Genomic DNA, 16,990 nt, shown 5'->3' with positions numbered 1-16,990 from the left:
GAACCGGACGTGAGTGTATCTCTGTCACAGGACAGCAGTAGGAATGACAAACTTTACCGTGTTGCTGAGCTTGAAGACTGTCCTTCTCTGTGCATTTTTTTTTTCTTTTCTTTTTTTTTTGCCTTATTCTGTTCCCTTGTCGCTATGCCGAGAGGCGATATCCAGTCGTACGCTCGAAGCGTTCTGATTGGCTGAAAGCGTTGGTCATGTGCCACAGTGATACGCAGGAACAGAGGGCGTGTCGGACTCGGCTGTCCGGGCTGCGGCGAGGGCATTTTGTTTAGTTTTATTATCTCTGATTGGAGCTTCATCAGCTCTTTCATTCTGGTTTAATAGAGAGAAGACGAAAGCAAAAAAAGAAAAAAGAAAAAAGGAAGAACATGCTAAAGAAAAGGAGACACTTAGAGGCAGCAGCAGCCGTAGCAGCAAGAGCGACAGCAACAGCTATCTGCTTATCTGCTCCCGCTGCATTTAGCAGTACAAATCTGATCTTACAGATCCCAAGGTAAAGAGACAGAGAGACAGAGAGAGAGAGAGAGAGAGAGAGAGAGAGAGAGAGAGAAAGAGTGAAAAGAGTGGAGTAAAGAGGAAAGGACAGGCAGCACAAAGACAACAAGTGTAGATGGACAACGTGGAACGCTGCGGCTGTCCGGTGCGGGCCGGCCCTATCGGCCCATCTCCCTGCAGTGCTGTAGTCAGCTCTAATCAAATTTTATGGCCACGAGATGAATGGAAGCCCTGTGCCAGCAGCCTTATCGATTTTAGGGCCAGATACGGGCCAGCTTCCTGCGCCAACAGGATATTTGCTGTTGTGGCAAAAAAAAAGAAGGAGAGAGAGAGAGAGAGAGAGAGAGAGAAAGAAGGGTGACTGGGTACAGTCACTTACATACACACACATATACACTCTTTCTCTCTCTCTCTCTCTCTCTCTCTCTCATATACACACATACAACGGACACAGGCGCACGCACACAAAAGAGAAACATTTGCACTATTAGCTCCAGAGCTGTTTTGTCGACGCACAAGCCGCGCACAGCACCATCACCTTGTCCTCTCTTCCCGTAATCTTTTTTCTATCAATCCAATTTCCGTTTCGAATGAGGACTAGTGTGAATTTAATCTACTTCAGTATGAGGAGGTGGAGGATACTGTGTCTGAGTCTTGTGCATTTGGTGGTGTGTGTGTGTGTGTGTGTGTGCGCGCGCGTGTGTGCGAGCATGCGCGTGTGTGTATGTGTGTGGGCACGCGCGTGTATTTGTGTACACGTTTTTATCAGTTCGCGTGCACACTCATGTGTTTGCGTAGGTCTGCTTGTGATGTGATTTTGATTGGCGAGGTTTGCCTGGAGAATAAAAACACAAATAGGAAGAATAATGGAATGAGTAAATAAATAAATACAGCTATCTGGAAACTGCGTTATAGAGATATCAGCGCATTCAGAGGGAACTCGGCTAGAATGTTTTATCCTGCTAAGCTTGCCAACTCTCAGTCGAGAACAGGGAAATTGGAAACAGTAAAAGGCCGTGATATTGGAACCGAGATGGCCATTTTGAAGGAATGTAAGCTGGTGAAACAGATTTGGTCTGCCTCAATCAGCTTAGCAGCTTTGTGAAAATTGGCTGCAGCGTGGCATTTTTATGATGGATGGATGTCTCTTTCTTTTCTTCCATCTCCCCCTCACCCAAAAAGAAAAAAAAAAAAATCCCTTTACCTTAGAACCTCAACTCACCGTCGGTACTATGAGAGTTGATACCCATTAATTACGTTGCTTGGAGAAAAAGACATGTCGGCGGTTCCATCAAGACGGTTAATTGTCTGTCGCATTCCTCTTCAGAGATGGAAACATTGCTTTAGTGCTGATTGGGTGTGTTGTGTCGTCTAGCCCTTTATGTGGAATGTTAATGACTGCCAAACAGGGGCCTGAAATGTCAGGGAAGGTTTGTAAGAACACAGCCGTTTGCTTCCAAACTCTCCTCTCGCTGACAGGGTCTGTTTCACGCGGGTTCATAGAGATATGTCTGCGTGTCTACGTCTGGATGTCAGGTTGATTCTCTGGATCTTACGTAACGTTATGTGTCCCTGATGAATGTGAATACATTTACATGTTAATTATATTTCCATGTAGGAATGTATAATTACATCACAAACTACTGATTTTTATATTAGTTATTTTGTGTAACAGGTACAGCATTTCAATCTCATGTTGTATGCATGGTAGAATCAAAAAACGTCTGTGACATCTGTCTGTCAATGTATCTGTCTGTCTATCTATCTGTCTTGCTCTCTACATAAGTATGTATAAGTCTATCTATCTATCCATTTATCTATGTGTGTGTGTGTGTGTGTGTGTCTGTCTGTACGTCTGTTGGTCTATCTATCTATCTATCTATCTATCTATCTATCTATCTATCTATCTATCTATCTATCTATCTATCCATCTATCTATCTATGAGATACATTTTGTAATTGGAGGGATTACTGTTGGAATGGCCTGGAATAGGCTTTCTTTGTATCACTATATTATTATTGTCTTATGAATTCTGGAGTGCTGCCCGGTTGTGAAGACTCGTGCGTGCTGTGGTAGATGTCATTTGGCGTCAAGCTGTGTGAAGGACATGCTTGTGAGGTGTTATCACGGATACGTATAGGGAACACTAGCGAGACACTGTAAAATGACTGCCTTTAGCCATCGCATCTCATGTGTGTGAATTGTAGGCTTTACTGAAGCAGAAAATACCCAACAGTAAATGGCCATACTCTTAGAAACTATATATATATATATATATGAGCTAAATCCCCAGAGAACAGTCTTTTTTTTCTTTAAGAAAAGCCATCTTTTCAAGTAATTCCACATACCATATACGCATTTGAGATGTTTGGTCATTAAAGAAGAAAAAAACCAAACTGGCAATGGTATGCAAGATATAATAACATCAAATAAACACGCCGTTTGTTTGGAGATTTCTTTTTCATGTTGGAATATTTTGCTGAAACTTTTTGATCATTCTGCCAAGCTAGAGAGAGAAATGGACAGAAATGGTTTTTATTTCATCAATATTCCTAATTAAAGTCGTTACATTCCTTATGCTGGTTCTTTTTTTCTTCCTTTTTTTTTTTGTTGCGCTCTGAATAAAAAAGTCAAAGACTGCTATTAGTACATCAGTGTGCAGGCAGCGATGTCTAAATATTTTGACGTCTTGTTGCCTTGTGAGGAGTAGAGGCCAGCGTCTGACTTATCCACGAGTCTGGTAATGGATGTGATGGATATCGACTTTCCTGCAGGAGCGAAAGAGGGGGCAGCGTGCGGAGGGAGGGGTGGGGGAGGGGTGGCGCAGCAGTTACGAGAATGGGCGTGTGCCTGTCTCCCTTCCTCCTCCTCCACCCCCCCCCCCCCCCCCCCCCCTCGAGTAAAAGGATGCGGTCTCTGCTGGGAAAGGGCCTGGTCATTGTGCCATGTGATGTCAGCGCTCAGAGCTGGGAGTTTTCTGCTCCTGTTCCCTGCTGGAAGCTTGCATAATGGGCCTTCATCAGAGCGGCCAGCTTTGACCTGACAGCCCCCTGCTACTGCAGGCCAGACACTGTGGTCGCACACGACCGTTTAACCCCTGGCCTGTCCTTCAACGGCAATGACTCCAGCCAAGACCCCTAGGGCCAGAGGTAGATGAGTGTAATCAGGGCTAGTGCGGTAGGACTCCATCTGTGTGTGTGTATGTGTGTGTGTGTGTGTGTGTGCGTGCGCGCGTGTGTTTGCGTGTGTATTTGGGTGTTGTGACTACGATATGGCAGGGAATTTCCATCAAGTTCTGTGATTAAAGAAGTGAGACATAATTTATCTGGTCTTCGCACACCTTCAGCCACGCCGCCCCCCATCACTGGTCTCTCACCCTATTCTGCAACAGGTTTACCCACTCTCTTCTCTAGCCAATGAAAAACACACAAACACATTAACTCAACTTCTAAGTCAAACAGATCGATCATCGAAACCAATTTAACGAAGAATTAGCAGAATTCCTTTTTTTTTTTTTAATCAGTTTACCAAACTCTCTGTGTCTCACTGGGGATAATCACTGATGGTAAATTCCCAGTATCTGCGTGTGCAGTGCAGCTCTCATGGACAGTTTTCTTTCTCTGTCATTAATGATGTGCTGCCAATGCAGTTTTACCAAGGGAATATTCCAGAAAGTGGAGGACAGATGTATGGTAAATTGGACTTTGGGTTTAAGCTTTAATGGGGAAAAGAAAATGCTCATCATTAAAAAAAAAAGAAAGAATAGAAAGAATAAAGAATTAAAGAAGTCTGAGTTGTTCATCCGTTTAAGAGCTCAGGGAACATCACCTCTTGCTGCAGTGATCTTGTATAGCTGCAGATACAGGTAACATTATACTCTATTAAAATACCATTGATCTGCCTTCCAACATCCAAATGTGTTTCATTATTAACAAGAGCTGCAGTAGTTGAATATATGAGGAAAACACATTAAAAATTACATTACATACTAATGTTCTTCTCGCAGATTTACTTTAGTTAGTGAATGCTCACGGATCCATGAAAACACCACTGTGCTGTGAAATGCAGCACACGACAGACATGCAAGATGGCGTCTTTTTTTTTTTTCCTTCTTTTTTTCTTTCTCTCTCTCTCTCTCTCTTTTTTTTTTGTGCTTCTCTCATCAGCGTATAATGTGGGTAATGTAGTGTAATCTGGCTGGGCAGAGTTTCGCTGCGTCTGCACAAGAAGGTTATTTCACAGATATCTAAACACGTTATTTTTGGGCCAACACGGAGTGTCGTGATACTGCGTTCGCCGCGGATGGCGTGTGCATCTGCTCTCCATATGGATGCCAGCGGAGTGACACTGGGTGACAGGTTGCCAGTAGCAGGCAGATCTTCCCTCGTCTACCCCCCCCCCCCCCATTCAAGCCCCCACCTACCCCCCTTCCCAAATTCATAAAAAGCCAAGAGATTACATCTGTAATACACGTTCAAAGCAAACACACACACACACACACACACAAAAAAAAAACCAAGCACACGAAAACCCATTTATATACATTTAAGGAGCTAAATGTCTCTCGCTTTAGTGGTTTTTGACGCCGGGGGGAGGGGGGGGGGGGCTCTTTGATGATTTCTGACCCTGGTGGTCGTGGTGGTTTTGGTGGTGGTGGTGGTGGTGGTGGTGGTGGTGGGCGGAGGGGGTGGCTGGGTGGGGGGGGCAGCGGGGTTGTTTGGCTGGGAGGCCCTACGGAGAGGCTAAAAGGCTGAGATTGGCAGAGGGTTGCCGCTGTGCACGGTGTGAGAGAGCAGAGCTGCTGTAAGGGAATCGCAGGGGCCATGTGGAGTGCTGTACATCTGCATGAAATGATCAGCGGCAGGCCGGGACATGCATCATCCTTTACGCAGCATAATGAATACAGATTACGTACCGGATAGAGATGCTCTGCAATCCGCTGTGCCACAAATGAAACAACTGCTGTTCTAATCAAATAGTCTTTTCATGCCAGCATAGCCTTAAGTTGGACTAAATTCAATTCCACATTTGGGAATATAAATGTCGTAATCAGGCTATTGTTTAAAACAAAGGAGGATCTGGGCCGGTTTTCTCTCTGCCCTGGATCGAAAACAGCAACGCTGGGCTCTTTTTAACCCCTTGTTGTTTAGACGTAGAACGACTAGCGAGAGACCTCGTTCGCCGGGAACGCGTTAGGAGCTCTCAGGCGCTAGTGGGTTTGTTATGCCAACTGGCCTGGGAACCTGTGCTTTTCCGTGTTTATTAAACAGGAAGGAGCTAGCGAGCGGCGAGGCGCGCGCGCTGTCTCTTTGATGCCGCTTTTGTTTCTGTTTACGTGGTTAATTTAATCAGCGACGTGCCCTCTCTTCAGCACTGTTTGTTCGTCTTAGCTAATTACTCCACAAACTGTTCTCTTGATGCCATATCTGTGTTTATTTTCAATGTGTGTGTGTGTGTGTGTGTGTGTGTGTGTGAAGGGGGGGGGGAGTGAGTAGCTGCTGCTGATAGTCACAGTATAGCAGTGACGCGCGCATGGCCACAGTGAACGGCCATTTGGAAACATTTTTGGCGGTGTGGAGCTGCAAATCCATTCTGCTGGTCATCCATCTACACCTGCCAACAAAGCCTTGAGAGAAATCATTGCTGGAGCCCTTTTTCTAATGTCGTACTGTGTATTTTTCATCTCTCTTCCCTCTTTTCTTTCTTTTTTTTTTTTTTTGATAAGCTTAATCAACCATTGAACACTGTGCCCATGGCAATCGTATTTTTGGGATTAATGGAATCCACAGCTCAGTATTTCTTTCCTCTCAACGTGAACAAGCACTTCACCGAGTGTTTGTTACGACATTACACAAGCACGTCTCCCCGACAGATGGAGCTCTAAATTTGCTGCCTATTATTGTAGGTTCTAAAAAGGAAAATTACAAAAATACAAACATGCTCTGCTTTTCTATGACATTCTTAATGGACTGATTGTAGATATTATGAAAACCAAGCAGTGGGTTTGTCTTATTTTCCAAAATGTCTGTACTTGAGAACGGGCAGGAACGCATTTGCATTTTCATTCCGTTCACAGCCTTTCACTTATTACTCTAAAATTGTTTTGAATCTCCAATTCCCGGGATATGAGTGTCTATTGAATGCTATTTGTTTTGTATTATTTGATGTAGAGGGGCTGTGCGGAGAGCTTGCTGTCAATCTGTGTTGGCGGCTAATGTTGTTAAGTAAAGCCAATATGGTTGTTTTCCCTGTATGGCGCGGTAAATGCGGGTCTCTCTGCCTGATAGCATAGCAAAGCTGACGTGGGCTGAGGAGCTGCCAGACTGTAGGAGACAACACACACACACGCGCGCACACACACACACACTGACACACACACACTCGCATGCTGTGAGGGCCAGAGCAGTGAGTGTGTGTTTGTAGGATGGAGAAAAGAGATCTAATCTCATACAAAGAACCTGGGCTTTTTATATAAGGTTCTGAGAGAGTTATCCAAATGAGTAGGGAGTTCAACTCAAACGCCATCTGCTACAGATGCCTGTGACAGCTCGCGCTGCCTTTAGCTTGTGCTATAGAATCACGCCGCGGTCACTGTAAGTAGAGTCTGGGCTGTTATTGCTGTTTTAACGTGACACCAATGCTAACGTTAAGCCAAGCGGATTCACAGGGGTCGTGACGCTCGTTTCGACTACTGTTGTATTAACATCATTTTGATTAGCTTTACGTCTCCAACAGTAATGCAGTTTTTAGTAAAAGACATTGCTAATGCTGCATACGTAACTATGCTGAATAAACGTTACGTTTGACTGGTATTAAGTTTTTATGTTTTTTCTTCATCATTGTATCTGATGATTCCTGAGGTCCAGGAATGTGCTGCGATTTGTTAAACCATCTACCAGATGGTTTTTTTTTTTTTTTTTTTTATGCCCCTCGTATTTTTATTTCCAACTTGTCACAAAGTTCCCAGTTCTGTGTTGTTCCAGCTTGGTTTGTTTTGGCTGGGGGGGGGGGGGGGCGGGTTGTATGCGTATGCGTACGGGGATGTTATGTTGCTGCCCCTGGCCCAGCCGGAATTGTCGTTTGTGGGACAGGATATGAGAGCAGGGCCTTGGAGTGGAAGCATGTGACAAACATGGACACAGAATGTGAAGATGGCTGGTCGCCGCGATGGGCGTTGGTCCATGCGGGATTTTTATCTCCCAGCAGCACCTTGGGGTCCATGCCGGCTGAAGCTCACAGATCCATAAATCAGAGCTGGGTGCCTTGACAGTGTGTATTCTGCCTGTCATGGCTGCAGGTAGGATCCAGAGAGGCAGGATGTCAATGAAACAAAGAAGCACTTATTCACGCCAGGGCGATTCAGCACAGCCCCAAGGCCCCCAGGGGACTTTTCGCGGAGGTGGGGGGGCGGGGGGCTTTTTTCACCTCCTCCCTGCAGGATGCCCGTGCTGGGTCCCACATGAATTTTTCATAACAGCAGTGTACCTAGAGCTGACTCTATATCATTTCACACACAGACTACACACACACACACACACACAAAGGGGTACATTACTGCTAAATCACCATGTCAAGGCATAGCATAGCACTGCTAGGTGTGTGAGAGCTAATTATAGCATTTAACCTGCTAAGCACTCATCTTTGTTAAGTTCACAGAGGGAGGGAAAGGTGACATATAGTGACATGGAGCATACCTTGAAATCTTTTCTACTGTGTTATTTCACTCTTAAATCAGTCGTACTTACCTATACTTACACACAGGCTAGCTGTGTCCGTACATGCTAATAATGCTCACGACAGCAGGCTAGCCCAACAACAACAACACGGCTCTGCGATTTAAAAAAAAAAAAAAGACCCAAAACTGCATTGCTTGCAATGTTTGCCTTAGTATTGGCGTGGTTGGTTTTGTGGCACAGTCCGTTGAAAGACGTTCAAAAAAAGTAAATGAGAGGAGACATTGTTATCATCTTGGTGATAAAAAAACAAAACAAAACAGAGATCTGGCACTAAAACTGTATTGGGAACAGAATGAATGACTCAGTTGGATTCCAAAGACAGTTTTGTTGTCAGCTTGTCGAAAAGTCATACGGAACAGGAAGGAGTGTCTGACTGGCTGTTCGGCGCTACTTTAAACAAAACTTTGCTAAAGATCTCTTCATTTCTTTTCACGAGTTCCCTCGTAAAAGCACGTCGAGAATGATAATCAAGATAACTTCATCATAAAACCAAGCAAAGGCAAGAACTTGAGAATCTAAGTGCAGACTTCCTCAGGATGTAGATGTCTGTATTTCGGTCTATTCAGCAAATCTAGCTCATTTATTCTCTCTTAATTTTTTTTTCTTTTTTTTTTTTTTCTATAAGCTGTCCCTTATGCCTGTATATGAGAGACTGTTTATTGAGGGGAAACAGCTGTCGTTGTTTTTCTTTTGGATGTAGAGATTGATTCCCTACAGGGGAAAAGAATAAACCCACATTTCCTTTTCAAACTTCTCAGCCGAATCAAGAGGTGCCCCCCCCCTCCCCTTCAGCACTATGATCAAGAGGAAACGTAAACAGGAAATCTAAGATTTGAATTGAAATGACTGATATGACATTTATCTTGACTGCAAAGTTATTGCCAAATTATTGACACAGATATTAGGTGAGAAAGCATTTTGATTTTTGTATTGCTTGTGTTACTTTTTGGTGGTTGCCATCTTTATTAAGCCCAAATTGCAAAAGACTCCTTACATAGAGTCTGACAGTGAGCTGTGTTTTTCTCTGCGCAAATTTAAAACAAAAGAAAAAAAAAAGCTGTTTTCGTCAGGAGACTTGGGAAAATCTGATTGGTCGAGTCTTGCATAAAGCTCAAGGTGCCTGATCATCGTGATTTAACCCATTTAAAGCAATACCTGACAGACGTCAGTTAACAGCTTATTACCAACTGTGGCGCCAAATTAAAGTCAATTCATCAGAGAGCGTTAGCTAAGATTTGCTGAAACAGAGCAGATTAGGCTGGTAGGAAATAAGAGAAGCTGAAACATCATTTTCTGTGAGAAGCCTTCCTCAGCTTTTACTGGAGAATCTGATATGGAGGTGAAACCTACCTTCTGACCCCGGCTTACTTTTATCACGCTGCGCAAAAAAAGGCTTCATTGTTTATGCGCTCTAATGAGATTTTATGTGATTTTAATGGGGGAAAAAAAAAAAAACGTAATCCTTAAAACCTTTTTACGAAAAGATTTACATATGAATATTAATGATTTATTAATTTATTTCTGATTGTCATATTGATGAATTGGTGGAACAGTTCTGATTCAGTAGAAGATTAACAATGCATTAATTAAACTGACAAATGATGTTCATTATCCTCTCATAGTCGCATGGATTACTGAATTGGTCTGTAAAACTTAATAGGAAGGAAAGACAGAAAGAAAAATCCTGAAGAAATAGAATAGTTCTACTATGTATTTCAAGCAAGAAATATGCTGAATTGGACACAAGCACGCACGCACACACGCGCACACACACGCACACAAACGCATATACACTTATAATGAACCATATGTTTGTTGACAAAGATAGATAGATAGACAGATAGATAGATAGATAGATAGATAGATAGATAGATGGATAGACAGCTGGATGGAGAGATAGATGGATAGATAGATAGATAGATAGATAGATAGATAGATAGATAGATAGATAAACAGACAGATGGATGGATGGATGGATGGATGGACAGAAAGATATGTCATGCGTCATATATCTAATGATAGGACCCACTTTTACAGAGAAAATGTGAGGATGCAGTTAAAAGCAAGTTAGCAAAAGTTTGAAAGTGGAGATGTTGGTTTTTACTTTATTAATCAGTCAGAGAAATGCCATTAAAGCATACACAGTGAAAAGTCGTCTGAATGCTTTTTCCTGTGACAAATGTGTAATTAAGAATGATTTTATACTCCTTGTATTCACAGACCCACAGAAAGAAGACAAAGAGCTTTCATCTGTCTCTGTGTTTGATGAGGTGCGGATTTTAATTACACCCCCATTACGATGACACCATTTCCCATTCGTGAAGGAAATTCACAAACGTCATATTCGAGTGTTGTGATGTTTTGAAAGAGGACTCTTTTTAGCTCGTCGCCTCAGCTGTCTTTGACACTGTGCCTGTTTTCCCGTGGATAATTTTCTAAATTTCACTCATCTTAAAAATAGTATTTTTTTTTTTTTCCTTTTTTTGTGGATGGGTTAAGAAGTTTAGCTTTCTGTCAGAGTTTGTATCTGTGAGAAAGCTCAAATCACGAGTCAGACCCTGGACTGAATGTGGAATTATTCCCGCTCAGACAGCCGACGAATGTCGAGGTGACCATGTTGTGGGGAGGAAAGCCGAAGCTGGTGAATTGTTCACTACTTTTCTCCAGTTTTGACAGTAGCAGAGCTTGGGAAATGCCATTTTTTTTGGTTTGATGTGCAGTTTTACATTACTCCTTTGAGACTAACTGCATATTTGTTTGACCCTGCTAAAGTGTTTGTAAATGAATACAAAGTGACTTATACTTTCAGTCAAGATTAAATCTCTCCCCTCTCCATTGTTACCAAGTTAATATAGTTTCTTTTGTTTTGTTTCGCTTTGTCTCTGAATTAGTCTGTCCGGAGGCATGCAAAACACCTGCTGTCTGTGTGAGTGAACATGCTGTTTGTATCTGTGCATACATGGAAAGAAATCTTGAGTTTTTTTTTTTTTTGTCCTAAAGCTTTTTTTCACTCAAAGGTTTGATAATTCTTGGCCAATCTTTACAGTGACATGATGGAAATATTCAAAGCAGTAGAAGTTTCATTACTGCAGAATCAAAGCAGGCAATACCCACTGACATGACTGCTAAATGAATTTCATGGATTAATAATTGTGGGTCGACTTGTTATGAGAAATGGTCTTCACTCTATCACGCTGTCAGTTTTGGTGTGTGCGTTTGGGTGTGTGTGTGTGTGTCCACGTCCATGTGTGTGTGGGTGTGTGTGTGTGTGTGTGTGTGTGGGGGGGGGGTTCTCTTACATGTTTCTATTCTGGAAGAGTTGTAGCTTGTCATAGACATAAACTAAATTAACCTGTGCAGACATGGCTGTGGGGCTTACACCGCATACTCTCGTACAGAAATAAAGGTCTAGTCTGAGGGCATACACGCTGCCGCCTGCTCTTTTAAGGGCTTATTTACTAGGAAATAGCTTTAGTCAGCCACAGCTGCAATTACTGTGAAAAAATGGTCAGAAGTGAAAAAATAATAATAATAATAAAATAGAGAGGTATTTTGGAATATTTTCTATTATTGAGCTGCTCTCGTAACCTTTGCCTTCTTGATATGGAAGTAACAAGAAATAGGAAATTTATATTGCTGCTTTTAGTTAATATTTTTCTGAGTTTTCAATAGATAATAATGTAATTTCATCTAAGTTTTGAATGCTGGGTCACAGAAAGTTTTTTTTTTTTTCTTGAGGTTTGTTTTCCTTCAAAACTAGTCTGTGACTGTCTGGGTTCCAGAGTTATCGTAGATCTGTTCACCGCCTCGGTTTTAAGGTCCAGAAATGCTTCATAATCTACCTGCCTTCCTCTCTCTCTCTCTCTTTCTCTCTCTCTCTCTCTCCCCCTCTCTCACTCTCTGCTTCTCCTCTCTGTCCCTCTCCTCAGCCTCGTGAATACCATCGCTCAAGCACTGAGGTATAGCAGGCTCTTTGTTGCTGACCATGGTGCTGAAAGCCTCCTGCCTTCAAATTGCCAAAGTGTTCATTTCATGGTTCATATACCTCGGTCTCCATTTGTCAGGCCGCCGTTAGCGTGGGTGCTTATTTCTTTAACCCCTTCCCTTACAAATGATAACAAATCAAACACGCATTTGTTTCGGCTCATGGGGACCGTTTGCTGTCATTGCCCCCCCCTGTTTCAATTAGGGGGGCGAGCTTGTGTTTGTTGAATGAGATGTTATTGAAAGAACGCAGCGACCTTGACAGTACTGTAGCTTTTTTTTTTCTTTATGTAAGTGCCCGGTTCTTTTGAGAGCGAAGGTATTCATTAGCGTGTCATAATTTGAGACAATGTGATCATTTTCACATGCCAATAGAAGAGGCCACTCTTGTAACCTGCGCTCTCTGTTGAGTTTTTCTGTCTTTTTTTTTTTTTTCTCTTTTGTTTGAAAACACGACTGTTGCCCTCATTATATCCAGCCGGTAGAGTGTAGAGTGTTAATACTGCTAGTGCTGGTAACTATGTTTTCCTGACTCCATCTTAAAACTGGTATTCTTTTTTTTCCCTCACTATGACAATGAATGGATTTGACCTCCCCTTTTGTTAGATGTTGTTGCGTATCTTTGAGAGAGAAGGAGTGGCCCTAGAGACACAGGAGCGTAAGAGCCATGACCACATGATGGGAACCATGCCGCTGCTGGTGCCTCTTCACTCATGTTTCCCTCTGTTCTGGCTTCCTCCACTCACTCTTCAACGTCCTTCATAAAGAGAGTTGCCGTCCTCAGCTCCAAATTGTCCTTCATGCCATGCTGAATTTGTGAGCTGTGGGCCAGACATTGAGTAAATGTGTTTTTCTATCTGTTTTATTCACCATACAGACAATAACCATCTCCCCTTTACCCTGATCAGCACCCCCCCCCCCCCCCCCCGCTCCCACTTCATCTCAACTTTCAAGCAACCTCTGCCCTTGTTTCTAGAATCTTCTGTGCCTTCTGTGTGGCATTTCTTGATAAATAACCCCTGCACATTTGCCCCCAGAGTTCAAACAAGTTACATTTATTAAGCCATCACCTGCAGTGCAAACACCGTGCCCCTGTGATTTTTCGCTGGGGGATTTGGTTTCAAAACACTGCAGAATATTTGGTGGAAACTGCAAACAAGATAGTCACAATATGAGCTTGTATTGTTTTGTAAGAATGCTACAGTAATTAATAGTTTTGACAGGGGAGCACTCCGCCTGTAACTGTGCTTTGTGCGGATTTTCGCTCCAACAGAAAGTAATATTTAAAAAGAAACAGCTCAGGAGAATGTTTGTTATGAACCATTAGGAAACGGCATTTAATTTGCTGACTGTCCCAGTCACTCTTTGCATAGAAATGAAGACTGAGGAGTGCTTTTGTATATGTGCTGCAGTATGCACAGAACTTGAGCTATGTAAAAAAAAAGAGAGAGAGAGAGAAAGCAGAGGGAGAGAGAGAGAGAGTGAAAGAAAGAGAGAGAGAGAGAGAGAGAGAGAGAACTTCATCAGAAATAAAAAAAAAAACCCCAAGTTTCTTTGGTTTTACTCCATTGCTTTGGAGTGTGGGAGAAGAGAAAATCCCCGATGACCAGGTAAGAAGTCTTCTCTTCGGAAACTGCCATTATCCATATGGTGCCATCAACAATTAAGCCGGTACATTTTCCTTTTTTCATAATTGACTCTATAGGCTATTAGGCAGGTTGGCATGAAGTTTGGCGTGCGAAACTCGTCCAGATGTTCTGCGGAGAGAGACGGCGGAGTGAGAGATTTATCTGGGAGAGCACAGGTTGTTGTTTTGGATGCATAAACAGGGGGCCAGGGCTCTGGTACAGATGGACTGTGCTGCTGGATGGGTGAAAGAAGTCAGACTCAATTAAATCAATGTCTCTATCACTCCATCTGCCCTTCTGCACCCGTTTTTCCTGACCTTACAAAAGAAATTAAAAAAGTGTCCTTTCTCTCCCCTCTCTCTCTCTCTCTCTCTCTCTCACTCCTCTCTCTCTCTCTTATTCTCCCTCTCTCAATCTTTCACCCTCTCTCTCTCTCTCTCTCGTTCTCTTCGACTCATTGAGTCACATAACTGTTAGATCAGTCAACTTGGGACAGTGATTATGCCTCAATTATTGAATTTAATTATTTAAAAAGAAAAGGCCCTCAGCAGCCCTACGAGAGGATTTAAAAGAAAAAATTATTCACAGACACTGCTACACTATTATGATGTAGACGCCGTAGTCTGCGTCACAAAGCAGGATCGCCACGTCTTTATCATTCCTCTGACCTGCTCCCTATTGGCCGAAGTGCTATACGTTCATTGGTATGGCCTGTATGTATGCTGGTGTGTGTGTTGTGTGTGTGTGTGTGTGTGTGTGTGTGAGTTGTACTGGTGCACTGTTTAGGGCCTGGCTGTGTTTTATATACCCATCACGATGCTGTGCAGTCAACAGCAGGACTTTACTGGATATCACACCCTCTATTCCCAGAAGCCTGCCTTTTGCTAAAAGGTTTTGCTTTCTTGTGTCTTCACTATCTTCCAGATCAGAATCAGCAATCTCCTTATAGCCCAAAAAGAACAAAAATACTATTGATTATTCAATAGCCTGCCTGCTTTGAGAGCCAAGAAGCAGACTGCTGTTTCCACTTGCCAAGAGTAAACAAATCAATGGGACAGCCTTAGACTATTGTCAATGCATGCTCACCTCCCCTTACTGCCCGGTTTAGAGAAAAGTCATTCAAAGATATGTCTTCCCTTTTTTATTTAGCATCATAGATGCCCGGTCAGGATCTTATGGGACGGCATTGATTTATACTTTATTTCCACAACTACCAATAATGCCACAGGCACCTTGTGTTTTTTTTTACTAAATGAGGATAATCCCAAATCTTCGAGATACACGCCCCTCTCGTTCCGTTTGTCCGTCAAACGCCGAAGCGTTTAAAACGGATTACGCGCGGCTATGTCCTGTCGATGTGAAGACGGGCCGTTGACCGCGTCGCCGTTTACCGTTTAATTGATATGCGAGAGATGGTGGAAACTTTGCAGCCATTGTCCTAAACTTTCAGATGTACAGAATCAAAAAAAAAAAGAAGAAGAAGAAGAAGGATGCAGCCGCTGGGAGAGCTCGTAATGCGCGTGGTGATGAAGACACTGGCCCGCGGACAATGTGGAAATGCCTTTTAATGTAGAACAGAGCTCAGAGCCCAGCTGATAGATGAGACCTGAGAAAGTTCAAGTCAGAGCTGGTACCTGAGACAGATTGGTCACTCCAGGCACAAACCCATGCCATCTACATCTTTATGTTGTCTTCTCTCTTTAAGTCAGTCGTTTAATCAACGTTCAATTATGCATGTGTTTCTGAGGAAATGTAAAGGATGTGGGGTTTTTCGTTGACATCGCAGAAATGCGCCGTACACGTGTATGCTCTGTAATTACGGACACAACGATAGCAGCTTTTTTGACATCACCGCGTGAGGTGTGATGTAACGATTACACCACCTGACATTAATCTCTCATGTCATGCATTAAACCTGTGTTTCCTAGCAGGACATGACATGACGAATTAAGGTATGTAGCCCCGTTAGCATTTAAGATATTAGCATCCATAGCTTCATTATAATGATATGGTACATACCATCAATTTAGATAATACTGACATTAGCTTTATAGCTTGTCATAATTGTTATGACTTTTATCTTGACCTTTTTTTCTTGAAAGTTTTGTGAGAGCGTTAGGTTTACACCGTGATTAATAATTGAAGTGCGTGAGATTTCTACTTCTTCTTCTTCTGCGTGAAGCTTGATAAGGTGATCTTACTTCTGGAGGACAGAACTCTATCATTATTTTATCAGATGATGAGATGCAGTGAAATGCCAATTCACACACTCCGCATTTCAGTTAATCAAACCTGAGTGTACCAAAGACCTGACCAATGTCAAAGAGTTTCTCTCCACTAAACCCCCCTCTTAGCGTACGTTTGCGCGCCAGCCGCTTCGGAAAAGAAAAAGTATCTACAAAGGACTGGTGGACTTCTACTTTTAATATTTCAAAATGTATCCCTCTGTAGTGTTGTAGAGTTATTTAAGCCAGAGAAGGCATAGGGTATTGTGTTAAGGCCCACTGCTGTTGTGTGTGGTAGAGAAGCTGTGTTCAGTAAGTTGATAGGTTTGTCACTTGCAATTAAAGAGTGCCAGGCTGTAAGGTGGAGCCCTGATATGCCGACAGCGCGTGAAGAAGCATCAGCTTAGCGCGAACTCGGGTCTCACCTTCGTCGAGAGATCAGGAAACTGTCAAGTTTGCTCTGAAGGCGCTTGTTTACTCTCTGCTGTACTGCACTCTCTCATTTCCACATGAATTTCATTGGTTTACAACGACACCGAACCTCCATTCCCTGGGTCATCCACTTTAATTCCACCGAATCCAGCCTATTTAGAGAAGGCGGAGTGGAGTGGGGTAGGGTGGGGGTGGGGGGGTGTTGCAGAACAGGTATGCCCAAAGTATCTGCTTCCAATGATGGAATAGTTTGAAGGAAACTGAAGGAAATCATTGCTAGCCTCAGAGAAGCGAAAGCCATTCAACATGGCCACCCACGGTACCAAAGCCATTTCCAATAATGTCCTTTCTCTGCAACAACAATTGTGCTTAACCCCAGTGGCTTCAGCTTGCCTCGATTTTTCATTCCCCCCCTCCCCTGCCTTCACACTGCCAATGGAAATTGCAATCTGCCCGTACAATATATCTATTTCATTC

At 43.0% G+C, this 16,990-nt stretch overlaps 1 protein-coding gene across 1 annotated transcript in view; it reads left to right on the top strand.

The window, feature by feature from the left end:
- agbl4 (AGBL carboxypeptidase 4) overlaps positions 1–16,990 on the top strand; it is a 229,629-nt gene that overhangs the window by 21,511 nt on the left and 191,128 nt on the right. The gene's annotated exons all lie outside the window — the stretch shown is intronic.

The sequence above is a fragment of the Chanos chanos genome, chromosome 9 (genome assembly GCF_902362185.1).
Source record: "Chanos chanos chromosome 9, fChaCha1.1, whole genome shotgun sequence".
Taxonomy (NCBI): domain Eukaryota; kingdom Metazoa; phylum Chordata; class Actinopteri; order Gonorynchiformes; family Chanidae; genus Chanos; species Chanos chanos.
The sequence above is the reverse complement of the archived record's forward strand: the minus strand, read 5'-3'. Positions and strand labels throughout refer to the sequence as shown.